A 17,738-nucleotide genomic window follows, 5' to 3' on the forward strand; every position below is an offset into this window, starting at 1 on the left:
AAGCTGTTCTTGAGTCGGTTGGTACGTGATCTCAGACTTTTGTATTTTTTTTCCCAACGGAAGAAGGTGGAAGAGAGTATGTCCGGGGTGCATGGGGGTCCTTGATTATGCTGGCTGCTTTTCCAAGGCAGCGGGAAGTGCAGACAGAGTAAATGGATGGGAGGCTGGTTTGCGTGATGGATTGGGCTACATTTACAACCCTTTGTAGTTTCATGCGGTCTTGGTCAGTGCAGGAGCCGTATCAAGCTGTGATACATCTTTCTATGATGCATTTGCAAAAACTGGTGGGAGTCGGAGCGGACATGCTGAATTTCCTCAGCCTCCTGAGAAAGTAGAGGTGTTGGTGGGCTTTCTTAACTATAGCGTCAGTATGGAGGGACCAAGACAGGTTGTTGGTGATCTGGACACCTAGAAACTTGAAGCTCGCGACTATTTCCAGTTCTTCACTATTGATGTAGACAGGGGCATGTCCTCCATTGTGCTTCCTGAAGTTGATGGACTTCTGACTATCTCCTTCGCAATCCAGATTCATCTGTGTCATCACTCTGGGCTCGCCAGTCAAAAATAATGTAAGTGTCAAAGGGGAAAAATTAAAAAGCCAAGCTAGAGGGAGGAGAGGACAAGATTGAGAAATGGAGGAGGAGATTAAGATATAGAGCATGTAAAGAAAAGTAGAGGGAAAAGAATATTGGTGGGTGAAAAAAGTAAAATAGAGAAGTGGAAGAGGAGTGTGCATTTTTGTTATCAAAAAACGGATCCTAGACCCCACCCCTCTCTCGGATAGATGGGACAATAGGCGGATAGCATGGTAAGGTGGCATTCAGGTAGGAGATCAGCCACTAAATGAATGGCAGTGGAAACTCAAGAGGCTTCCTACAGACCATATCATTCCCTGGAAAATAAACCGAGTGATGTATGCCACACTCATTTAGAATGAGAAACTACACATTCTCTTCTGGCCTCATTGGATAGGCCTATTGACCTATTCTGACTGATTTGACAGAAGACAATTGAAGCATTTTTAACAAATATTTTATACACTGAGTACTGTAGATGTACAGAGCTCCACCCCACTGATCTAGGATTACTCCATTTCCCACACTACGCTCTTCACCCCCACCCCAGGGCTGAGATGTATCTTTGTCCTCTCCATACACCTCATCAACCTTCTCATTCTGCACAATATACGCTAGCATTTTTGCCATCACCAAACATCTTCCCCTCTCCCCTTTTCAACATTGAGCAAGGAACATTCCCACACTCATCCCCACCTGACAAATGCAAGCCACGCAACATGGGCACAATTTTCCCAGAGCAGCGCAGCGGGAAGGGTTGTAGTCGGGAGGCTGTTGTGGGACACCGGTCGCGATTTTCCCGGATCATTTTTTTTTATGGCTTAATCATCCTTGCACTGGGAAATGGTGCGAGGCTGATTATCATATTGAAACTCCAATTTGAATCTCATTAGTGAGCCTGGGACGGGTATACCCACGTGTAACTTGCAAGCATCACCCCCACAAGCCTGTCACCGATCACTTACTTCTCTACTCCATTTCGAAACTTGGTCTCTACACCATTCGTATTAACCTCGAGCTAAGCTTGAGGAACAGTGTCTCATCTTTCGATTAGATGCGTCGCAACCTTCCGGTTTATTTCAGATCGTGACTGCTGCTCCCCAACCCTGCTTCCCCACTTTTGGTTTTTATTTATTTTGAATGTCTGCTCTATTCTTTAATGGGATGTGGCTGACACTGGCAAGGCCACGTTTGTTGCCTATCCCATGTGACTTAATTTCTCCTGCCTTTCGCTTTATCGCAGGGCCTCCATTTTGTTATCCCCCCACTCCCCTTGTGCTTGCTTTAAAACCTATTATCCCTGTAACTACTTCACGCTCTGGCAAAAGGTCACTGATCTGAAATGTTGGCCGGAAATTTACTGGCCCACCTGCCGCAGGAATTGGAGTGGGTGAGGGGCAGAGCATAGGAAGGTCTGTTGACCTCGGGTGGGATTTTCCGGTTTCCAGACGAGCAAGGCCATAACATTTCTCTCCAGAGACCCTGCCAGGCATAAAACCATTCGGCCCATCGAGTCTGCACTGACAACAATCCCACCCAGGCCTTGTCCCCGTAACCCTATGTATTTACCCTGCTAATCTCCCTGACACTAAGGGGCAATTTAGGAGAGCCAATTCAGCTCACCTGCAAATCCTTGGACACTAATTAGGGGTGGCATGGTGGCAGAGTGGTTAGCACTGCTGCCTCACAGCGCCAGGGACCTGGGTTCAATTCCAGGCTCGGGTGACTGTGAGGAGTTTGCACTTTCTCCCCATGTCTGCCTGGGTTTCCTCCGGGTGCTCCGCTTTTCTCCCACAGTCCAAAGATATGCAGGTTAGGTGGATTGGCTGTGCTAAATTGACCCTAGTGTCAGGGGGATCAGCAAGGTAAATGTGAGAGGTTACGGGAGTGGGGCCTTGGGTGGGATTGTGGTCAGTGCAGGCCTTTTTAAAAATTCATTTGTGGGACATGGGCATCGCTGGCTAGCCAGCATTTATTGCCCATCCCTAGTTGCCCTCAAGAAGGTGGTAGTGAGATGCCTTCTTGAATCGCTGCAGTCCATGTGCTGAGGGTCGACCCATAATGCCAATGGTTAAGCTCTGGTAGAAACTATCCTCTTTAATGTCCCAAACATTTTTCTCCAGAGTTGCACGCAACAGTGCTCTTTAAAGTTTATTTATTAGTGTCACAAGTAGGCTTACAAATTACACTGCAATGCAGTTACTGTGAAAATTCCCCAGTCGCCACACACAAGAATGAGGTATCTAAATGGATACAAAATTGGCTTCTTGACAGAAGCCAGAGGGTGGTTGTAGAGAATAGTTTTTCAAACTGGAGGCCTGTGACCAGCAGTGTGCCTCAGGGATCAGTGCTGGGTCTACTGTTACTTGTCATTTATATGAATGATTTGGATGAGAATATAGGGGGCATGGTTAGTAAGTTTGCAGATGACACTAAGATTGGTGGCATAGTGGACAGTGAAAGTTATCTCCAATTGCAACGGGATCTTGATCAATTGGGCTAGTGGGTTGACGAATGGCAGATGGAGTTTAATTTAGACAAATGCGAGGTGATGCATTTTGGTAGATTGAACCAGGGCAAGACTTACTCAGTTAATGGTAGGGCGTTGGGGAGAGTTACAGAACAAAGCGATCTCGGGGTACATGTTCATAGCTCCTTGAAAGTGGAGTCACAGGTGGACAGAGTGGTGAAGAAGGCATTCGGCATGCTTGGTTTCATCGATCAGAACATTGAATGCAGGAGTTGGGACGTCTTGTTGAAGTTGTACAAGACATTGGTAAGGCCACACTTGGAATACTGTGTGCAATTCTGGTCACCCTATTATAGAAAGGATATTATTAAACTAGAAAGTGCAGAAAAGATTTACTAGGATGCTACTGGGACTTGATGGATTGAGCTATAAAGAGAGGCTGGATAGACTGGAACTTTTTTCTCAACCGTAGGAGGCTGAGGGGTGATCTTATAGAGGTCTATAAAATAATGAGGGGCACAGATCAGCTAGATAGTCAATATCTTTTCCCAAAGGTAGGGGAGTCTAAAACTAGAAGGCATAGGTTTAAGGTGAGAGGGCAAAGATCCAAAAGTGTCCAGAGGGGCAATTTTTTCACAGAGGGTGGTGTCTGGAACAAGCTGCCAGAGGTAGTAGTAGAGGCGGGTACAATCTTGTCTTTTAAAAAGCATTTAGACAGTCACATGGGTACGATGGGTATAGAGGGATATGGGCCAAATGCGGGCAATTGGGATTAGCTTAGGGTTTAAAAAAAGTCAGCATGGACAACTTGGGCCAAAAGGCCTGTTTCCATGCTGTAAACCTCTATGACTCTAAGTATGGTGCCCAGAACGGACACACTACTCCAGCTGAGGTCTATCCAGTGTTTTATAAAATTCGCCGTAACTTGCTGTTGTATTCTATGGTTCTATTTATCGCCACACTCCGGCGCCTGTTCAGGTACACTGAGGGAGAATTTAGCATAGCCAATGCACCCAACCAGCATGTCTTTCAGACTGTGGGAGTAAACGAGAGGAAACCCACGCAGTCACGGGGAGAACGTGCAGACTCTGCACAGACAGTGGCCCAAGCTGGGAATTGAACCCGGAGTCCTGGCGCTGTGAGGCAGCAGTGGTAACCACTGTGCCATCCTGAACATTGATCTTCAATTTCTGGAGGGTTGGCAATCCTATGCGCCGCTGTGGCAGGACTGGGCATGGGGGACAGGATGGTGCAGCCAAAAGTCAGTAGACCAGACAATCCTGGCAGAAGGCGGGACCAGTAAATGCCACCGCTAGTCTTGGGTAGTGTTACGTTGACAGCTTGTTACACATCTCCTCTGTTACTCAGTTCCATTGAGTTTAGTAGAATGAAAATGTGACAAGGTACATTACTGATACCTGGCTGATATAATGCTGCTGCCCTGGACCACTTTCAACCCCATTGAATTGATGAGCTTTGTCCTCATCAACCTTCCCATTGCATTAGCCCGCCCGCTCTTTGTAAGTTCTTCTTTCTCTTCTTTTGTCCCACCATTGACGGTCAAGCTTTCAGCTGTCACAGTCCCCATCCGTGGAACTCCCTCCCTGAACCCTTCCAAATTTTCTCCCCCCTTCTTCAAAGGCCATCCAAACAACGCGAGCAGGCTCAAAGTGCTATATAAATACAATTATTGTGCTCACGGTTGTACCACGCATGCTGTTAATGTCACCCAAATTTTGTAAAATTGGAAGGCGGAGTGATTTTTAGCAACAAGTATTCCTGGTTTCCAAGAGTCAGTTATGTCAGGAGCACCACGGTGGCACAGTGGTTAGCACTGCTGCCTCACAAGGGCAGCGACCCGGGTTCGATTCCTGGTTTGGGTCACTGTCTATGTGGAGTTTGCACGTTCTTTCAGTGTCTGTGTGGGTATCCTCCGGGTGCTCCGGTTTCCTCCCATAGTCCAAAGATGTGTTGGTTAGGCTGATTGGCCATGTTAAATTGCCACTTAGTGTCAGGGGGATTAGTAGGCTAGATTTTTTTTTAGAAACCCTACAGTGCAGAAGTAGGCCATTCGGCCCATCGAGTCTGCACCGACCACAATCCCACCCAGGCCCTACCCCCACATATTTTACCCGCTAATCCCTGTAACCTACGCATCAGGACTCTAAGGGGCAATTTTTAACCTGGCCAATCAACCTAACCCGCACATCTTTGGACTGTGGGAGGAAACCGGAGCACCCGGAGGAAACCCACGCAGACATGAGGAGAATGTGCAAACTCCACACAGACAGTGACCCGAGATATGAGAGATTGTGAGGATAAGGCCTGGGTGGGATTGTTGCCGGTACAGACTTGATGGACCGAATGGCCTCCTTCTGCTCTGTAGGGATTCTATGATGTGCTCCTTTCTAGGCTGCAATACTGGCCATCCACCCCCCGCAATCCCCCCACTCCCACCCAACACTCCCGAGTCAAAACACAATTTCCCTGGCCTTGCTTTCAGGCTTTAGTTAGACAAGAGCTTCAATGGAACCAGTTTGACATGTTTACTACATTACAAAGCTGCCCCACCTCTCTATACTTTGGGAAACGCCTTGTTGCTGGAATGACTATTGCAGTTACTCATTAGCTCGAGGGCCTAATGCAAATTGTTCCCTGTAGCTTCAAAGTGGGAACCAATCGATGGAGTTCAGCACCATTTAATTAGAGCTTCAGAGAAGAATACAAGAAGCAACTATTTTCTCTCAATTCCTTTTTTTACCTTAGAGTGCCACTCCTATGTCTGGCATTTGTTGCTCATCTTTAATTTGCCTTGGGGCGGCACGGTGGCACAGTGGTTGGCACTGCTGCTTCACAGCGCCAGGGACCCGGGTTCAATTCCCACCTTGGGTCACTGTCTGTGTGGAGTTTGTACATTCTCCCCATGTCTCCGTGGGTTTCCTCCGGGTGCTCTGGTTTCCTCCCACACTCCAAAGATGTGCGCGTTAGGTTGATTGGCCATGCTAAATTTCCCCATAGTGTCAGGGGGTATAGAAACATAGAAACCCGACAGTACAGAAAGAGGCCATTCGGCCCATTGAGTCTGCACCGACTACAATCCCACCCAGGCCCTACCCCCATATCCCCATATATTTTACCCGCTAATCCCTCTAATCTACGCATCCTAGGACACTAAGGGGCAATTTTAGCATGTCCAATCAACCTAACCTGCATATCTTTGGACTGTGGGAGGAAACCCACGCAGACACGAGGAGAATGTGCAGACTCCACACAGACAGTGACCCAAGCCGGGAATCGAACCCAGGTCCCTGGAGCTGTGAAGCAGCAGTGCTAACCACTGTGCTACCGTGCCGCCCTATAATAGTATAAATACATGAGGTTAAGGCCTGGGTGGGATTGTGGTCAGTGAAGGCTCAATGGGCCGAATGGCCTCCTTCTGCACTGTAGGGATTTTATGATCTAAGAATGTGACAACTTTATTCCTGAATTGCTGGAGTTCTTGTGGTAAACGTTCTCCTACAAAGCAGTTGGGTAGAGAGCTTCTGGATGTTGACCTGGCAATGATGAAGGAATGGTGACACATGTCCTAAATGGAATGGTCTGTGACTTGGAGATGATGGTCATACGCCTGAATTTGAACGCCCCACCCGCCACCAAATCGGAGCGGGCGAGGGGCGGACAATAGAAATGTCCATTGGCCTCGGATGGGATTTTCTGGTCTTGGGTCGAGCGAGGCCGTAACATCCCGTCCATAGCTGTATAAGGTGCTGGTGAGGCCACACCTGGAGTACTGTGTACAGTTTTGGTCTCCTTACTTGAGAAAGAATAAACTGGCACTGGAGGGGGTGCAGAGGAGGTTCACTAGGTTGATTCCGGAGTTGAGAGGATTGAGACTGAGTAGACTGGGACTGTACTCATTGGAATTCAGAACAATCAGGGGAGATCTTATAGAAACATATAAGATTATCATAGAAATCATAGAAACCCTACAGTGCAGAAGGAGGCCATTCGGCCCATCGAGTCTGCACCGACCACAATCCCACCCAGGCCCTACCCCCACATATTTTACCCGCTAATGTACGCATCTCAGGACTCTAAGGGGCAATTTTTTTAACCTGGCCAATCAACTTAACCAGCACATCTTTGGACTGTGGGAGGAAACCGGAGCACCCGGAGGAAACCCACACAGACACGAGGAGAATGTGCAAACTCCACACAGACAGTGATCCGAGCCGGGAATTGAACCCGGGACCCTGGAGCTGTGAAGCAGCAGTGCTAACCACCGTGCTACCGTGCCGCCCAGCTATGAAGGGAATAGATAAGATAGAAGCAGGGAAGTTGTTTCCACTGGCAGGTGAAACTAGAACTAGGGGACATAGCCTCAAAATAAGCGGAAGCAGATTTAGGACTGAGTTGAGAAGGAACTTCTTCACACAAAGGGTTGTGAATCTGTGGAATTCCCTGCCCAGTGAAGCAGTTGAGGCTACCTCATTGAATGTTTTTAAGGCAAGGATAGATAAATTTTTGAACAGTAAAGGAATTAAGGGTTATGGTGAGCGGGCGGGTAAGTGGAGCTGAGTCCATGAAAAGATCAGCCATGATCTTATTGAACGGTGGTGCAGGCTCGAGGGGCCGGATGGCCTATTTCTGCTCCTAGTTCTGATGTTCTTATTAAGTTTTACAAAAAGAGGCCCTTCGAGATGGTGGAGGTCATGGTGATCCTGCTGTAGTGCAGAAAGAAGTATTATCTGTTGTCCTGAAGATGCTCGTTCATGCTATGGTGAAAGTTTATGAGTGTCACTAAGACCTCACCATTAATCTCCAAGCCAGTGAATAACTCAACCAATTTCTAACCTATTTTTGCCCTACAGTTACACATACTCTTTGTTAGCATGTGTTAATGGATAACACTCAGGAGCAAGAACCCCTGCTGAATTTTCACCTGAACCTAGCTCACGGGGTTTTCACTCTGGGTTTTCGCCTCTCCCTGGAGATCACATGGTCTGGAATGGGGCGGTGGGGGTGAGTTAATAGGTTGTGATGAACAAAGCATCGTAGCTGTGAGGGACAGCTTGGTGGATAGGATATTAGTATGTAGATAGGCTGGAAAATTGGGCGGGGATCCTGGATTCAGGATTCAATCCTGGACTGGGGAGCGGCGCGGGCTTGGAGGGCCGAAGGGCCTGTTCCTGTGCTGTATTGTTCTTTGTTCTTTGTTCTTTGTTGTCTGATTGAGGTAAGCTAATGGAGTGCACACCAAGGAATGAACCTGGGACCTTTTATGATTTATGCCATAGCACCACAGCGGGTAGTGAAAGTCTCAACTCATTTAATGTTGCTGCTTAAGGAAGAAATTGTATTGTTTTAGTGGGAGGTTGAAAATTCTAGATGTGTAAAAGCTTCACCCACACATGCTCTTCTGAAAACTCCAATTCCCAAGTCTGATCCTGTAGTATAAGGGTCTGGCATATACAGGGTTAATGGGGTCTGAGTACAGTAAGAAGGCAGTGGCTACAAGAGCAGATCAGAGGCTGGGAATCCTGCAGCAAGTAACTCGCTACCTGACTCCTCAAAGCCTGTCCATCATCTGTAGGCACAAGTCAGGGGTGTGATGGAATATACTCCACTTGTCTGGATGGGTGCACCTCCAACAACACTCAAGAAGGAAGCTCAACACCAACCAGGACAAAGCAGCCCCGCTTGATTGGCACCACATCCACAAACATCAACTTCCCTCCAACATTGTCGCATTGTGGCAGCCGTGTGTACCATCGACAAGATGCACTGCAGCAATTCACCAAGGCTCCTTTGACAGCACCTTCCAAACCCACGATCACTTCCATCTAGAAAGGCAAGGGCAATTGACACATGGGAACACCACCACCTGAAGGTCCCCCTCCAAGCCACTTGCCATCTTTACTTGGAAATATATTGCCGTTCCTTCACAGTAACCTCTTTGCAGTGTTGATGTAAGCCTACTTGTGACAATAATAAATAAACTTTAAACTTTAAAACTTTTATCTGACAGCACTGTGGGTGCATCTATGCCTCGTGGACAGCAGCAGTTCAAGAAGGCATTTCACAACCACTTTCTCGAGGGCAATTAGGGATGGACAATGAATGCTGGCCTAGCCAGCGACGCCTACATCCTTTGAATGAATAAAACAATGACCCATAACTAGGGTCAGTGTGGTGTTGGCGAATGACTTGTTAAGATCTAGAGATGGAGATAGCACCTTGCTTGTACCCTTTACTATATAGTTACAAATGGCTAATAGAGACTTGCTGTTAACATACCGAAGACTATGAAGACTTCCTTAAGTGACATGTTCTGTAACCGACACCAGTACAACAGATCCCTTATTGGTACATGGCCATCAGGCTGTTGCCCAGCCCTGGGGTCTAAGTACATTCCCAAACAATGGAGACCATCTCCTCCTGGTCATATTTTCCAAGCCTCCTCCTCACTACGCTACTCTGTTGTGTAACCATTTTTCACCTTCTCTTACATCTCTTTTCTCCTTACATTCCGTTACCGCTCTCTGTTCCCAGTTCCAGTGACCCCTTTGTCATTTAATCTCCTCTTCCCTTCACCCAATCACCCTTTTGTTCTTCCTTCACACCCGCCTCACCTTTCCTCGGCTCTGTCCCATGGTTAAAGACTGTCTCGAAAAACTTGCAGCTCCAAAACATTGGGCGGGACTTTACCGCCTCGCTCATCCCAAAACCATAAAATCCCACCCGAGGTCAACGGAACTTCCCATCATCCGTCCCTCGCCCGCTCCGATTCCTGTGGCGGGCGGGGTGTAAAATTCCAGCTGTTAACTCTGTTTCTCCACAGATGCTGCCTGACCTGTTGAGAATTTCCAGCACTTTCCGTTTTTATTCCAGAACAGTAGCTATGCACCATGGGTTTTTTCTTAACTGTCTCACTTTAGGAGTAAGAAGTTTAACAACACCAGGTTAAAGTCCAACAGGTTTATTTGGTAGCAAAAGCCACACAAGCTTTCGAGGCTCTGAGCCCCTTCTTCAGGTGAGTGGGAATTCTGTTCACAAACAGAACTTATAAGACACAGACTCAATTTACATGAATAATGGTTGGAATGCGAATACTTACAACTAATCCAGTCTTTAAGAAACAAAACAATGGGAGTGGAGAGAGCATCAAGACAGGCTAAAAAGATGTGTATTGTCTCCAGACAAGACAGCCAGTGAAACTCTGCAGGTCCACGCAACTGTGGGAGTTACAAATAGTGTGACATAAATTCTGATTCTAGGATCGCATGATAAAGACTCAGGAGGAAAAAAGCAGAAATATTTATGTGAAATAGTGTGACATAAACCCAATATCCCGGTTGAGGCCGTCCTTGTGTGTGCGGAACCTGGCTATCAGTTTCTGCTCCGCGACTCTGCGCTGTCGTGTGTCGCGAAGGCCGCCTTGGAGAACGCTTACCCGAATATCAGAGGCCGAATGCCCGTGACCGCTGAAGTGCTCCCCAACAGGAAGAGAACAGTCTTGCCTGGTGATTGTCGAGCGGTGTTTATTCATCCGTTGTCGCAGCGTCTGCATAGTTTCCCCAATGTACCATGCCTCGGGACATCCTTTCTTGCAGCGTATCAGGTAGACAACGTTGGCCGAGTTGCAAGAGTATGTACCGTGTACCTGGTGGATGGTGTTCTCACGTGAGATGATGGCATCTGTGTCGATGATCCGGCACGTCTTGCAGAGGTTGCTGTGGCAGGGTTGTGTGGTGTCTTGGTCACTGTTCTCCTGAAGGCTGGGTAGTTTGCTGCGGACAATGGTCTGTTTGAGGTTGTGCGGTTGTTTGAAGGCAAGAAGTGGGGGTGTGGGGATGGCCTTGGCGAGATGTTCGTCTTCATCAATGACATGTTGAAGGCTCCGGAGGAGATGCCGTAGCTTCTCCGCTCCGGGGAAGTACTGGACAACGAAGGGTACTCTGTCCACTGTGTCCCGTGTTTGTCTTCTGAGGAGGTCGGTGCGGTTTTTCGCTGTGGCGCGGGACACAGTGGACAGAGTACCCTTCGTTGTCCAGTACTTCCCCGGAGCGGAGAAGCTACGGCATCTCCTCCGGAGCCTTCAACATGTCATTGATGAAGACGAACATCTCGCCAAGGCCATCCCCACACCCCCACTTCTTGCCTTCAAACAACCGCACAACCTCAAACAGACCATTGTCCGCAGCAAACTACCCAGCCTTCAGGAGAACAGTGACCAAGACACCACACAACCCTGCCACAGCAACCTCTGCAAGACGTGCCGGATCATCGACACAGATGCCATCATCTCACGTGAGAACACCATCCACCAGGTACACGGTACATACTCTTGCAACTCGGCCAACGTTGTCTACCTGATACGCTGCAAGAAAGGATGTCCCGAGGCATGGTACATTGGGGAAACTATGCAGACGCTGCGACAACGGATGAATAAACACCGCTCGACAATCACCAGGCAAGACTGTTCTCTTCCTGTTGGGGAGCACTTCAGCGGTCACGGGCATTCGGCCTCTGATATTCGGGTAAGCGTTCTCCAAGGCGGCCTTCGCGACACACGACAGCGCAGAGTCGCGGAGCAGAAACTGATAGCCAGGTTCCGCACACACAAGGACGGCCTCAACCGGGATATTGGGTTTATGTCACACTATTTCACATAAATATTTCTGCTTTTTTCCTCCTGAGTCTTTATCATGCGATCCTAGAATCAGAATTTATGTCACACTATTTGTAACTCCCACAGTTGCGTGGACCTGCAGAGTTTCACTGGCTGTCTTGTCTGGAGACAATACACATCTTTTTAGCCTGTCTTGATGCTCTCTCCACTCCCATTGTTTTGTTTCTTAAAGACTGGATTAGTTGTAAGTATTCGCATTCCAACCATTATTCATGTAAATTGAGTCTGTGTCTTATAAGTTCTGTTTGTGAACAGAATTCCCACTCACCTGAAGAAGGGGCTCAGAGCCTCGAAAGCTTGTGTGGCTTTTGCTACCAAATAAACCTGTTGGACTTTAACCTGGTGTTGTTAAACTTCTTACTGTGTTTACCCCAGTCCAACGCCGGCATCTCCACATCATCACTTTAGGAGGTCATCGAAGTAAAAGAACCTGTTCCTTTGTGGAACTTGTTACCAAGAATTCGAATGATTTCTCATAGACCCTGACTCAGGCTTTACCCAAGACTTACCTTGTGTTCAGCTTGGTTCAGTTGGTGGCACTCTGGGCTGTGGGTTTCAGTACATAGTCTGACCTCTAACGGAGAGAGCCCGTAAGCGTCGGAGATTCAGATGAGGGATTAAACCAAGCCAGCCTGACTGGGTGGATATTAAAGATCACCACAGTAGTACTTCATAGAACATCAAATGGTTAGAGCACAGAAAAAGGCCATTTGGCCTTGGGTGTTTAAGCTGGCTCTCCAATTCCATTCCCCCGCCCTCACCCCATAGCCCTGCAATTAGTTTTTATCTCTTCAGGTAATTACCCAATTTGGTTTTGAAAGCCACGATTAAATCAGTCTCCACGACATTCTCAGGCAGTCAATTCCACTTGCGAACCTCATGCTGCTGTTTAAAGCTTTATCCTTATGTTCGCCTTTGTTTTTTTTTGCTATTCAGCTTAAACCAGTGTCCTCGCGTTCTCAATGCTCCTGCCAGAGAGGGAAAAATTTCTGTTCTGGCCACACCCCACATGATCATAGAATCCCTACAGTGCAGAAGGAGGTCATTCAGCCCATCGAGTCTGCACCGACTCTCTGACAGAGGATCCCACCCAGACCCTTTCCAATAACCCCACATACTTACCCTGCTAATCCCCCTAGCCAATTTAGCACGGCCAATCCACCTAACCTGCACATCTCTGGACACTAAGGGGCAATTTAGCATAGCCAAAGCACCTAACCTGCACATCTTTGGACTGTGGGAGGAAACCGGGGCATCTGAAGGAAACCCACGCAGATACGGGGAGAACGTGCAGACTCCGCACATTTCGCCCTGAAGCTCCTTGTAATCGATGCCGCACACCTCTGTCAAATCCCCTCTCACGTCTCAACACTTTTGTTTTCTGAGGAGAACAACCAATCTATCCAAGTAACCGAAGTTTCTCATCCCTGGAGCCATTGATTCAGTGAATCTTCTCTGCACTCTCTCTTGAAACCTTCACATCATTCCTAAGTTATGGTGCCCAGAACCGGACAGGCTGAGGCCTATCCAGCGTGTTATACAGGTTCACTGTATAGGGCAGCGAATCCCAGACACCCAGCACCCTCTGCGTAAAGAAGTTCTTCCTCATGCCTCCTCTACACCTTCTGCTGCTTATCTTGAATCCATGTCCCCGGTTCTAGAATTCTCCACCAAGGGAAACAATTTTATCCTGTTCACTCTATCTCTCCCTCCTATAATTCTGTACACCTCTATCAAGTCATCCCTCTGTGTTCCAAGGAAAATAACCCCAACCTATCCAATCACTCCTCAGAGCTACACTTTTCCAGCAACATTCTCGTAAACAGCCTTCTCCCATCCTGCATGATAGAGTGACAGTGGAGGTATTGGTTGATCTATGTTTCTATAACAGGGGTAGACCGGTTGGATTCAGAAAGAATGTTCCCGATGGTGGGGGAGTCCAGAACTAGGGGTCATAGTTTGAGGATAAGGGGTAAACCTTTTAGAACTGAGGTGAGGAGAAATTTCTTCACCCAGAGGGTGGCGAATGTGTGGAATTCACTACCACAGAAAGTAGTTGAGGCCAAAACGTTGTTTGATTTCAAGAAGAAATTAGATATAGTTCTTGAGCGGAGGAGGCTGAGGGGAGACTTAATAGAGGTTTATAAAATGATGAAGGGGATAGATAGAGTGAACGTTCAAAGACTATTTCCTCGGGTGGATGGAGCTATTACAAGGGGGCATAACTATAGGGTTCATGGTGGGAGATATAGGAAGGATATCAGAGGTAGGTTCTTTACGCAGAGAGTGGTTGGGGTGTGGAATGGACTGCCTGCAGTGATAGTGGAGTCAGACACTTTAGGAACATTTAAGCAGTTATTGGATAGGCACATGGAGCACACCAGGATGATAGGGAGTGGGATAGCTTGATCTTGGTTTCAGATAAAGCTTGGCACAACATCGTGGGCCGAAGGGCCTGTTCTGTGCTGTACTGTTCTATGTTCTATGTTCTTGGGGCTAAAGGGATCGAGGGATATGGGAGGAAGGGGGGATCAGGATATTGAATTTGATGATCAGCCATGATCAAAATGAAAGGTGGAACAGGCTCAAAGGGCTGAATGGCCTTTTCCTGCTTCTAGTTTCTATGTTTCTCTGATCACAGCGTTCAATCTCTAACGATTAGTTTACAACAGGGCAAGTGAGAGAATCTGTAATCAGACAATAAGGCTACTTCAAAGGGGGAAAGGACTCACTGGTTGTGAACCAATGTTTAGCCAGCGGTTAAGAATCCAGGGGTTTAGAATCATAGAATCCCTACGGTACAGAAGGAGGCCATTCACCCATCGAGCCTGCACCAACAACAAATTCACCCTATCCCCGTAACCCCACGTATTTACCCTGCTAATCCCCCCCAAAACTAGGAGCAATTTAGCATGGCGAATGCACCTAACCAGCACAGCTTTGGACTGTGGGAGGAAACCGGAGCACCCGGAGGAAACCCATGCAGACATGGGGAGAATGTGCAAACTCCACACAGACGGTGAACCAAACCAGGAATCTAATCCGGGTCCCTGGCGCTGTGGGGCAGCAGTGCTAACCATTGTGCCACCGTGCCCGAGGTGGCTATTATAGAAATCATAGAATCCCTACAGTGCAGAAGGAGGCCATTTGGCCCATTGAGTCTGCATCGACCACAATCCCACCCAGGCCCTATTCCGTAACCCCCACATATTTACCCCTAGCTAGTCCCTCTGAGACTAAGGGGCAATTTAACATGGCCAATCCACCTAACCTGCACATCTTTGGACTGTGACTGTTAACAACAGAACTGACCCACCTCGTCCAAACTGGATGTCGTATCTTTCATTGTGTTCCTATCTCCACTTATCCGAGCATTCACGAAGGAACACTTGGCGAAACAAGACCTAGTGAGATTGTTAACTTACGATTGGTCAAGTCAACATACATGTAATGAATTAAATCAAATGCCACTTCACAGGATTGTTACGGTGCAGAAAGAGGCCATTTGGCCCATCATGTCTGCACTAGCTCTCCGAATGAGCAACACACCTAGTTCCACTAGTTAGCACTGCTGCCTCACAGCGCCAGGGACCCGCGTTCAATTCCAGCCTTGGGTCATTGTCTGTGTGGAGTTTGCACATTCTCCCCGTGTCTGGGTGGGTTTCCTCCGGGTGCTCCGGTTTCCTCTCACTGTCCAAAGATTAGATAGATTGGCCGTGCTAAATTGCCCCTTAGTGTCCAAAGATGTGCAGGTTAGGTGGATTGGCCATGCTAAATTGCCCCTTAGTGTCCAAAGATGTGCAGGTTTAGGTGGATAAAAACAAATTACTGCGGAAGCTGGAATCTGAAACCAAAAGAGAAAACGCTGGGAAGTCTCGGCAGGTCATCTGGACTCGAAACATCAGCTCTTTTCTCTCCTTACAGATGCTGCCAGACCTGCTGAGATTTTCCAGTGTTTCCTCTTTTGGTTGTAGGTTAGGTGGATTGGCCATGGTAAATTGACCCTTAGTGTCCAAAGACGTGTAGGTTAGGTGGATTGGCCATGATCAAAACGCAGGGATAAAGGGATAGGGCAGGGGACTGAGCCTGGGTTGAGAGCTCTTTCAGAGGGCTGGTGCAGACTCAATAGGCCAAATGGCCTCCTTCTGCACTGTAGGGATTCTATGGGAGTCCATCATGCAGTGTTGTCTGAGAGTATACCTTTGCAAGGAGGCATGTCAATTGGTTCATTCACCTGATTGAGGAAGAAGTTCAATGCCTCACCTCTCTACTTCTGAATACTTCTGGATTGTAAGAGTCCAGGGAGGTCTGGGCAGTCACCAGAAGCCCCCATGCCTCCCATAGATAGAAATATCCTGAATAAAGGTGGAGGCTCACCGGAATCTCGAAACTAATTTTTATTGGCCGAAACAGGCTGGTTCAGGTTCCTTGTTTGAATTTTAGGGCGGGATTTTCCGGCCTCATTCGTCCCGAAACCGGAAACTCCCGCCCGAGGTCAACGGACCTTTCCATGGTCCGTCCCTCATCCAGTCCGATTCCCGTGGCAGGCAGGAGAATTCCGGCCTTAACCTACATTTCTCAGCTCTGCTGTTCTGGGATTTTTAACTCTTTGAGAGGTACACTTAGTTACATTTTTATTCATAGAATCATAGAATCTTACAGTGCAGAAGGAGGCCATTTGGCCCATCAAGTCTGCGCCCACTCTTAGAACCATAGAAAATTACAGCTCAGAAACAGGCCTTTTGACCCTTCTTGTCTGTGCCGAACCATTTTTTGCCTAGTCCCACTGACCTGCACTTGGACCATATCCCTCCACACCCCTCTCATCCATGAACCCGTCCAAGTTTTTCTTAAATGTTAAAAGTGACCCCGCATTTACCACTTTATCCGGCAGCTCATTCCACACTCCCACCACTCTCTGCGTGAAGAAGCCCCCCCTAATATTCCCTTTAAACTTTTCTCCTTTCACCCTTAACCCATGCCCTTTGGTTTTTTTCTCCCCTAGCCTCAGTGGAAAAAGCTTGCTTGCATTCACTCTATCTATACCCATCAAAATCTTATACACCTCTATCAAATCTCCCCTCATTCTTCTACGCTCCAGGGAATAAAGTCCCAACCAATTCAATCTCTCTCTGTAACTCAGCTTCTCAAGTCCCAGCAACATCCTTGTGAACCTTCTCTGCACACTTTCAACCTTATTTACATCTTTCCTGTAACTAGGTGACCAAAACTGTACACAATACTCCAAATTCGGCCTCACCAATGCCTTATATAACCTTACCATAACACTCCAACTTTTATACTCGATACTCCGATTTATAAAGGCCAATGTACCAAAGGCACTCTTTATGACCCTATCCACCTGTGACGTCACTTTTAGGGAATTCTGTACCTGCATTCCCAGATCCCTCTGTTCAACTGCACTCTTCAGAGTCCTACCATTTACCCTGTACGTTCTTCTTTGGTTTGTCCTTCCAAAGTGCAATATCTCACACTTGTCTGCATTAAATTCCATTTGCCAATTCTTATGTAGGCCCTATCTCCATAACCACACATATTTTACCCTGTTAATCCCCTTAACCTATATATGCATCTTTGGACACTAAGGGTCAATTTAGCATGGCCAATCCGCCTAACCTGCACATCTTTGGACTGTGGGAGGAAACCGGAGCACCCGGAGGAAACCCACCCAGACACGGGGAGAATGTGCAAACTCCACACAGACAGTGACCCGAGGCCAGAATTGAACCCGGGTCCCTGGCGCTGTGAGGTAGCAGTGCTAACCACTGTGCCACCGTGCCACCCAAGTTTCTGCTCAAGTTGAAGGTGTGGCAGATAGGACTGCTCCTGTGGCTGGAATTAGTTTAAAAACACCTCGCTCCTTTTACCTCCACCATTTTCTCATGAGCTGTTTCCCGTATCTGTTCACTTCCAAACTAACATTGGCAGCCTCTGTTTTGCCGCTCCCTAGCCTTTGGGCTTGACGCATTTAAATTTGCTC

This window comes from Mustelus asterias, chromosome 28 (assembly GCF_964213995.1).
Source record: "Mustelus asterias chromosome 28, sMusAst1.hap1.1, whole genome shotgun sequence".
NCBI classification, from domain to species: Eukaryota; Metazoa; Chordata; class Chondrichthyes; order Carcharhiniformes; family Triakidae; genus Mustelus; species Mustelus asterias.